At 41.7% G+C, this 9,081-nt stretch overlaps 1 pseudogene; it reads left to right on the forward strand.

The window, feature by feature from the left end:
• The first annotated feature begins 456 nt into the window (after positions 1 to 456).
• LOC115929105 lies at positions 457 to 5,577 on the forward strand (annotated as a pseudogene).
• Positions 5,578 to 9,081: the final 3,504 nt, after the last annotated feature.

A 9,081-nucleotide genomic window follows, 5' to 3' on the forward strand; every position in this document is an offset into this window, starting at 1 on the left:
ACGGTACTGTGCGTCGCGATTGTGGGGAACATGACGCAACCATGACGCACCATCCCCGGGGTCAAAAGGTGCGTCTTACAAATGACACCTGCATTATACCATTTCTTTGTCTTTCTCAACAAATTACTAATGTGTGTTTCTCTACCAGATCGTTCATCAGCTTAATATAATTTTACTTGCAAGAGAATCAAATAGTTTGCAACAAAATGTTTAATAAATTATTGGAATAAACGTCTGGCATTGATATCTCTCTCATGTGTAAAGTGTTTTCGAAAGTTAATCAAGGTGGGGGGAGGGTATAATTATTATACAGTCAAAATGTAACACATTGTCATCAACGGGTACAGGCAAGTATTTAACATCAGAGGGACGGGCAATAGATTTCACCCTCGCCTTTAACATTGGTTAGTGTAGATTATGCAGGTTAGAAGGGGGAGAGGGGATTACACTTCCATGATGATACATGTAACAGAGAGGAGCATTTGCGAGAGAGAGTTTTTGTGTGTATTGAAGAGAGAAGTATTTACAAAGAGGGAGAGGGAACTGGAGAGAGAAATGTAGAGAGATCTAAAGAGGGGGAGAGAGAGTACGGAAGAAAGAACTAAAGAGGGGAGAGAAAGGGAAAGATATTTAGGGAACATGAATGCGGTCCCTCCGTTCCTGGAGTAGGTGAGGGGGCAGTGCTTTAATAATCATACACAGTGGCCAAGCTACGTGGGAGCACAGAACACGTGCCCAGAAATGGTGATTAGTGCATGGTCAAAATGAAGAGAAGTAAACGGAGAATAAGAATGGGAGATAGGAAATCGGTAACGTGAACTGGTGAAATATGATGATACGACCCTTTCCACAGGCGCTATTTACTGTATAATTCCTGTACTGAGTGGAAGGGAACGGGATATTAGAGAAAGAGAGGATAAGGAGGGGGCAGACAGCGACACAAAGAGAAGGGGGCATGGTAACAATGAGAGAGAAAAAAAGAAACAATTAAAGGTAAAGACCAGTTTTGGAAACCCCTCCTTCTCAAAAAAATGAAATGGAAGCTCGTATTACCAATCATGTGAAAGAATATGTTTTGACTAATACGTGATGATACAAATTTTGCCGGAAAACCGCCTACTAAATGATATATTTGGTAAATTATTATATCTATCTGGACTGGATAGATATAGGGTAGTCCCATATACATGTTTCTGTGGACAATGCTTGTAACTTTACCAAGACTGGGCCAAATTTCTTATCATTTTGATGATTTCAGAACCTTGCAGTACACGCCAATACTTATATGCTAGATGGAGGAGCATTAGTTTACTGTTCTACACCTGTTCCCCCCCCCCCTATGATACCAGTGCCCTCCCCCTACCAATGCACGGACCCACCATACCCCACTGTTTACGAGTGTGCTGACCTATTGAACACACTGATGAAAGAACATACCCCCCTCGGGCTCATCCTCACCGACACTAGTCCAGCCTCTGTACCGTTTTCGTTTAGCGCACCCAATCAGCTGATAAAATAACACACCCTCAACGTTGAAAGTAGACCTAGCCATTCCTCTAAATCTGGGTCCTGGGTGGACGGAAATTTGGGGATTGCGCGATCAGTGGAGAGACCGCGCTGTGTGTGGGGGATAAAAAGAACGAGCGGACTGAATCTGGACGGAAATTTGGGGATTGCGCGATCAGTGGAGAGACCGCGCTGTGTGTGGGGGATAAAAAGAACGAGCGGACTGAATCTGGACTACACCGACACATACATTATGACATTTATTCGCTCTATGTTCTGCACTTCAACATGCCGACATGTAAAATCTTCTGACAAAACGATCGCAATTATTTTCGAAAAGTCAACAGATCAACTCAATTTTAGTACTCTATTAAATGCCCGATAGAAATCATGCTCCGATTACGTAATACCTCATTGTTATGTTCACACATTTAAATTGTTTTAGGTTGAATTTCCGAAAATAGTTGGTACCATGTTTGAATTATATGTTATTTGTTTAACAGTGAACGTGCCGACATAGAATCTTCAGAAAGCACGCTCCTAACTATTTTCGAAAAGTCAAGAGCAATTTCGGTACTCTATTGTATGCCCGATAGAAATCATGTTCTGATTACGTAATACCTCATTGTTATGTTCGTACATTTCAAAAGGTTACGCACAAGGCTAATTTAAATTGCGTTAAATTGATTTTACGAAAATAGTTGCTACTGTGTTTGAATTATATGTTAGTTGTTTAACAGTTAACGTGCCGACATAGAATCTTCAGAAAGCACGCTCGTAACTATTTTTGAAAAGTCAACTGATCAAGGAAAGGGCAATTTAGTACTGTATTGTATGCCCGATAGAAATCATGTTCTGATTACGTTTTTAATACCTCATTGTTATATTCGTACATTTCAAAAGGTGACACACAAAGCTAATCTAAATTATTCTAGGTTGATTTTCCACACATCCACACTGGACATCCGAGGGGGTAGTTTTTCGAGGGATAGTTGTCGTAGGGGGTAGTTTTCCGGGGGTAGTTGTCCTAGGGGTAGTTTACTGGGGGTAGTTGTCCGGGGGGTAGTTGTACCAGGGGGTAGTCGTCCTAGAGGGTGGTTGTCCTAGGGGGTAGTTGACTGGGGGTGGTTATCCGGGGTTGGATGTTCAGGGGGTAGGTGTCCGGATACGTCCGGAAAATAGTAGCTATCGTGTTGGATTTTTTCCAGTCTATTTCAACAGTTGTTGGCGAAGAAGATGATGATAACGACGAAGAGTAAAACTGCGACAACGACGACGATGATGGTTATCATGACAACACTAGTAATAATACACTGTAATTGAAATTATGACGTTGATGATGAAATTGATGATAATAATAATATTGACGATAATAATTTAAATTTGGATTTAAATGAGGATGATGACGAAGATGATGACGAAGATGATGACAACAGTGATGTTGATGATTACAAAATTACGATGGCGTTGTTGATGACGAGGATAGGGAAGGAGGATTAGGAGTAGGATTTAATCATTATCCAAATGAGAAACAGACACAACATTTAAAATCACTGCGCGTCTCTCCTAGCATTCACCATGATTTGCAACATTTAAAACGCAAACGAATACAAATCAATCTAGCTTTTAGGAGGACTTTTCAGCCAGGCGGGCCCACGATCTTAGACGACGCCTAAAGCATCCGATGGTATCGGCATACCCGTCCATTAAGGCGTAGGTAGCATAACAGCTACTGACAACATAGGATCGCTGAAATCTGCAGCTGTTTTCTACAAAACGGAGAGGAAAAGTCAAGATTCGGAAGAGGAAAATGTTTGATAAGGGTACAAAACGAAACAGGTGATCAGGAAATACAAATATATCGAGAATTATAATGAGGGGGAGGACGAGAGTTGTGGAAAGAGAGAGGGGGCAGAGAGGTAGAGAAGGGGGGCGATGGATTAAAAGAGAGATAGAGAGAGAAGGAGAGAGGGGAAGGGAGAAAGAGATAGACAAAGAGAGAGGGAGGGAGTGATGGAGGGATGGAGGTAGGGAGGTAGGAAGGGAGAGAGGGAGAGAGAGAGAGATAGAGAGAGGGAGAGAGAGAGAGATAGAGAGAGGGAGAGAGAGAGAGGAATACGGGGAAATGAGGTAGAGAAAAACAGATGGAGAGAGGGGAATGGAGGAAGGGAGGGAGGGAGGGAGGGAGGGAGGGTGGGGTAGTCCTAGTTGGGATGAGAGAAAGAGAGAGCAAGAAAGTGAGTGAGGGAGGAAAGTGTGAAGACAATCAATGAGTAAGGTGGAGGATAAAGAAAGTGGACATGGGAGCTAGAGGGGTACCTGAGGGATAGATAAATAGAAGAAGAGCGTAGCATAGCAAGTTCACCTGTACCTTGAAATGCACTATATCTAATATCTTTGAAATGAAAGTTAACTGTGCAAATCAGTTGTGAAATAGTTGCTTTAAAGTATCAGAATGCTTTTATAGGCAGTTTTAGACTGTAAGAAATTATACGGAAAACATTCAAACATTATTTTGGTGGTCTCACGGCACGTCGGATGTGGATATCCTTTAAAAATGAAAAACTAGAAGCTGTCGCCGCAACACGCCATCTGAAACTTTTCTTACTTCCTGTCATGGACCTTCTACATCTTCTTATTGAGCTATTCGGATAGAAGGCTGTTAGCTTGTCACGCAACAACTGAACTATATCCGTCCACACCGCGAGTTAACCAATCGGGCGTTCCTCCGCAGTTTATCGAGGTAATCCCAGGTGAGAGTGGGAGCTGTCCTTCTGGCTCAATTAGAAAGAGGGAGAGAAGGAGGGAGAGAGATCGAGGGATCGAGGAAAGGACAGAGTGATATAGGCGGGACGGTGAAGGGGAGTGAGAGAGCGAGAGAGATAGAGACAGAGTGAGAGTGAGAGAGAGAGAGAGAGAGAGAGAGAGAGACAGGGGAGAAAGAGAGAATGTATAGGAATGGTACAGGTCTATCAAATTCAGTCAGGGGTAAAAAGAGAGATAGGTGTGAAAGATTACAGGTTAGAAGAAAAGTTAACATGGAACATAAACCCTCACCCATCCGCTCTTTCGCCCTCTCTCTCTCTCTCTATTTCTCTCTCTCCCTCTCTCACTTTCTCTCTCTCTCTCTCTCTCTCCACCTCAATTTGTTGTCCAATCTCTCTCTACCTCCTTTTCTCTTCCACTTTCCTTTCCTTATCACCTCCTCTCATAATGTTCCCCTTTCTTTATCTCTCCTTATTTAGCTTCTTAAAAAAACTTACTTACTGTCTACGAACAGCTAGGCTAGATTTCAGGGTGAATGTTTTACCATATCGTTTCTCTAACATGGATTGTGCACAGGGTGAGGGCAGAATACTTAATATATCACTGCTTCCCTAGCAATTCACGCATTTGCTGGTGTGTCGCGATCTATACCATTAAGCCATGTTTCCCCGCTTAAACGTCCCGCGTGTTCGTCCTGTTTACTTCATGATTTGTAAAACACATTGATGAGGCCGACCGATCCTAGGTAGATGTTAACATGTCAGTCACTGTCTTGTTGTCACGTAGAGCTAAATCTGTTAAATCCCTTTGTTTCCAAAAGAACGCTACCTGTTCTCTCCTTTCTTACCGTCCATCCCTTTCTGTTTCTCTCTCTCTCCCTCCATCTCTCTCTCCCCCTCTCGTTCTCTCTCTCTCTCTCTCTCTCTCTCTCTCTCCCTCCTCTACTCTGACTGATAGATTATGTGAAGAATAGATTTAAAAAAGCGGGAAAGCGAGAGAAAGAGAGAGGGGGTGGGCAGATGGAAGAGGATTGGAGGAGAGAGAAGAGGAGAGTGAAGATAGCAAACGAACAAGGGAGAAGGGGACAGAGAGAGAGAGAGAGAGAGAGAGAGGGGAGAGAGAGAGAGAGAGAGAGAGAGAGAGAGAGAGGGGGAGGTAGGAGTGACAAGTAACACACTTTCTTTTACAATACTCAACGATATTTTTAAAACATCCTAGCAATCAACGGCTCCAATCAACAATGTAGAATTACTTCTTCCCCTTGAAGCCTACGGCTATGACCGTCACACTCACCCGTTGCCGTAACATCATACGATCCATAATTCATCCAGAAAAGTGATCATCCTCAAAAATAAAGAATAAATCTGCAAAGAGGATGATAAATATTGATCGAACACTAATCATTCGATCTATCGGAGACATTAGAAGCTGAAAAAAGAATCGGAGATAGGGGTAGATATCCTGACAAGTTTATAAACATGAAAAGGGTCACACTCTGTGCATTTCAAAATAGCTGCTTTGAATATTATTCAAGTACTCTTGAACTGTTGATGTTGTTGTTGTTTTTGTTTTTTGTTTTAGCTTTTGAAAATAATACATCCACGTATACATTGTAGTGACAGATCAAAATCGTTGCTGCATACATGATGATGGAATAAGTTTCATGAATATTATCGTACCGTATTCTTTATTCAGGGAATTTGGCAATTTTTTTATTTTGGTTGATTTTTTTTCTACATAACCCTTACTGGCTGATGAGCAAACTGACGCAAACTGCATTTGCAACAACATAATTATATGCCCCTTGCTTGCTATGCGTCAGTTTGATTGCGTTATTACCTGCGTTAATCAAATATATGAAGCTGAGTACAGGTGCATGCGCTAATATTAAAGTCAATGCAGTGTCTGCACTGTCCATTCTGCATTCACTTTTAGTGCGATGACAGTCTCACATGTCACGTTAAAGACTGCGCCACTTGCTGACGCAGTTTTACGTTAGAACATGACGCTTAATGCTCATTAAAAAAGAAAGTGTGTCTTTAAAAATCAGTGCAACAGCCTGGATTGACAATGTATAAATGATTATGTAATTGCGTATTCCGCCTGCGTATTGTTAATTAAGGACACCAAACCCACAAACAAAGTTAACATGACACTGCCTTCAATGGCCAAGAATTTGTCTGGTTTTGTTTAGGCTGTGTGGCTGAGGTCCTATTGCACATTTAAAATTGTTGTGGACATGATTGTTGTTTCAAAGTTTAAACAACCTCGGATTAACGGGTGACCTGATCTGAGAGTTGTTTAAAATGTTAAGCATCTCGAGTTGTTCAAAGTTTAAACACTTAGTTTCATCAACATTTTGAACAACTTGTTTAAAATCACAATTTAAACAACCGGTGTTTTTTAAAGACGGTTGTTTAATTAAGCCATTGAATCCCCAGTCACTTAGAAGCGCGTCGGTAGCTTGGTCGGCCATGATGTGAAATAAAGCTTTCAGCCAACGTGCACTTTACTGGCACGTTACACATGACGTCATATGTAAACAACACTGTCTAAAAGCTCTCGTATAGTAAATATAGCAGTCATTAAATTTTAAACAACGAATGTTTAACAAAATTACTTACGTTTCGAGCAACATTGTTTACAATTTGTTCAACTGTTATTTAAGATAGTGTACAATTACTGCAAGTGAACATCACTTTCTTTAAGCAGCGTTTTTACTGTGTGCGCTTATCTTCGATGTGACTGAGGTATTTAAAGCGGTTTTATGACCGATGTGAGAACTCGGAAAATCGTGATCGCTGTGATGAGATTTTTCCGCCATGACATGAATGGTCCTTCTGCAATCACGAAACATTTATGGTGACTGTTCTCACGTACTGTTTCTTCACATTTTCCCCGTGATATATTGGATTTTCCACACCCCTCAACTCGATAGAAAGAGAAAAGGGAAAGGTGAATTCAAAGATCGCATCACATAAAATGTGATTTTTTTTCTTCCGCCTGAACATTTGGTAACCAAGTATCATTGAGATGTTCTGTTAACTTTTCATAATATTACATGGATAACAGCATATGCCTATAATGTTATGTTTTTTGTTGTTGGTTGTACTTTTTGGCGCTCATTCAAATTGTACTATTTACGCCTTCATGATCTGGTTCTTTAATAGTTGAATCAATCTAGCTAGTCGAGTCGAAAGAGCCTCATGTAAGCTCTGTGCGTCTGTTCTTCGCTGGTCGACTGCTGGTCTTCCGGCCAAACTTTGAGAATCTGGCCGGTTCTTATATTTGAACCCTATAATATTCCCGACAAGTCTTGCTGCAAGCCGCCAAAGGTGGCGTTATCCGCGAACTCGTTTGCCCAGCTTTGATAATCTATGCGGTTTGTTTTTATATTTTCCTACACTTGCGGCTTGCCGCCGAAGATGGCGTTATCAACGAACATGATTACGCCAAGCTTAATCTTGCCGGTTCCGTCCTCACGTGTTTTTGTATTGAATTCTCTTTACAATCCTCTCAGTTCTCAACTCTTGCCAATTAAATACAAATTAGATTTTACAAGTCAATTAATCAAGAAGACTAGAATTAGAGTACATGTATATTTTGTACCACAAACAGCTCGAAGGTCGGAAAGAATACAAAGTCAAACTATAGAAGTTAATATAAATTAACCGGTGTAAAAGCTTAAAGGCCGACTGAGATTATTTTTTTTAGTTGTGGGAGGGGGGGGGGGCGAACTTAACTACACTCTAAAAACTGAAATGTTAAATCACCATTTTAAAGCTATAGATGCTCTTTCAAAATGGTAGACACTTTAAACATGCTGGATCCAACATTATAAAGGCTGAATCTAGCATGTTCAAAGTATCAATCTGACACTTTAAAAGAGTGGTCACTCCTCGGCCCTTTCAAATCGAGATTTAACAGTTTTTAGAGTGTATGTGAGTCCGGCGAGTATTTTGTCTTCTTCATGTAACATCTATCTAACTCCGAACTGTTTTTTTTTAACTAAAGCTAATCCTCTCTCTGCCCCAACGCCTGCTAAGAAATTTGACAAAAAACTCCGTTTTAAAGTTTCCGCAAACTATCCAGGTATGCCTGAAAAGTGCTAATTATTTTCTGTATTTGAAAGTCATCTAGCCACTCCAAATTGCCTACGAGCTTCTAATAGTCACGACCATGGTCAATCACACTTCCAGTGCGCGAAACTGGCTGAAGTACAGAACAGAGTTAAACATTGGGCTCAAAGTCAGAACTCGACCCTCATTGCATTAAACTGTCTGTGGGTGGTAAAATGCGAACCTCGGCCTCAAAGTCAGAACTTGACCCTCATGGCACTGAGCTGTCTGTAGGGTGGTAGAAAGCGAATATCTGGCCTCACAGTCAGAACTTGACCCTCATGGCACTGAGCTGTATGTAGGGTGGTAGAAAGCGAACCTCTGGCCTCAAAGTCAGAACCTGACTCTCATGGCACTGAGCTGTCTGTAGGGTGGTAGAAAGCGAACATCTGGCCTCAAAGTCAGAACTTGACCCTCATGGCACTGAGCTGTCTGAAGGGTGGTAGAAAGCGAACATCTGGCCTCAAAGTCAGAACTTGACCCTCATGGCACTGAGCTGTCTGAAGGGTGGTAGAAAGCGAACCTCTGGCCTCAAAGTCAGAATTGACCCTCATGGCACTGAGCTGTCTGTAGGGTGGTAGAAAGCGAACCTCTGGCCTCCAAGTCAGAACTTGACCCTCATGGCACTGAGCTGTCTGAAGGGTGGTAGAAAGCGAACCTCTGGCCTCAAAGTCAGAATTGACCCTCATGG

Source organism: Strongylocentrotus purpuratus, unplaced genomic scaffold (assembly GCF_000002235.5).
Source record: "Strongylocentrotus purpuratus isolate Spur 01 unplaced genomic scaffold, Spur_5.0 spur5_scaffold_4, whole genome shotgun sequence".
In the NCBI taxonomy this organism is placed as follows: domain Eukaryota; kingdom Metazoa; phylum Echinodermata; class Echinoidea; order Camarodonta; family Strongylocentrotidae; genus Strongylocentrotus; species Strongylocentrotus purpuratus.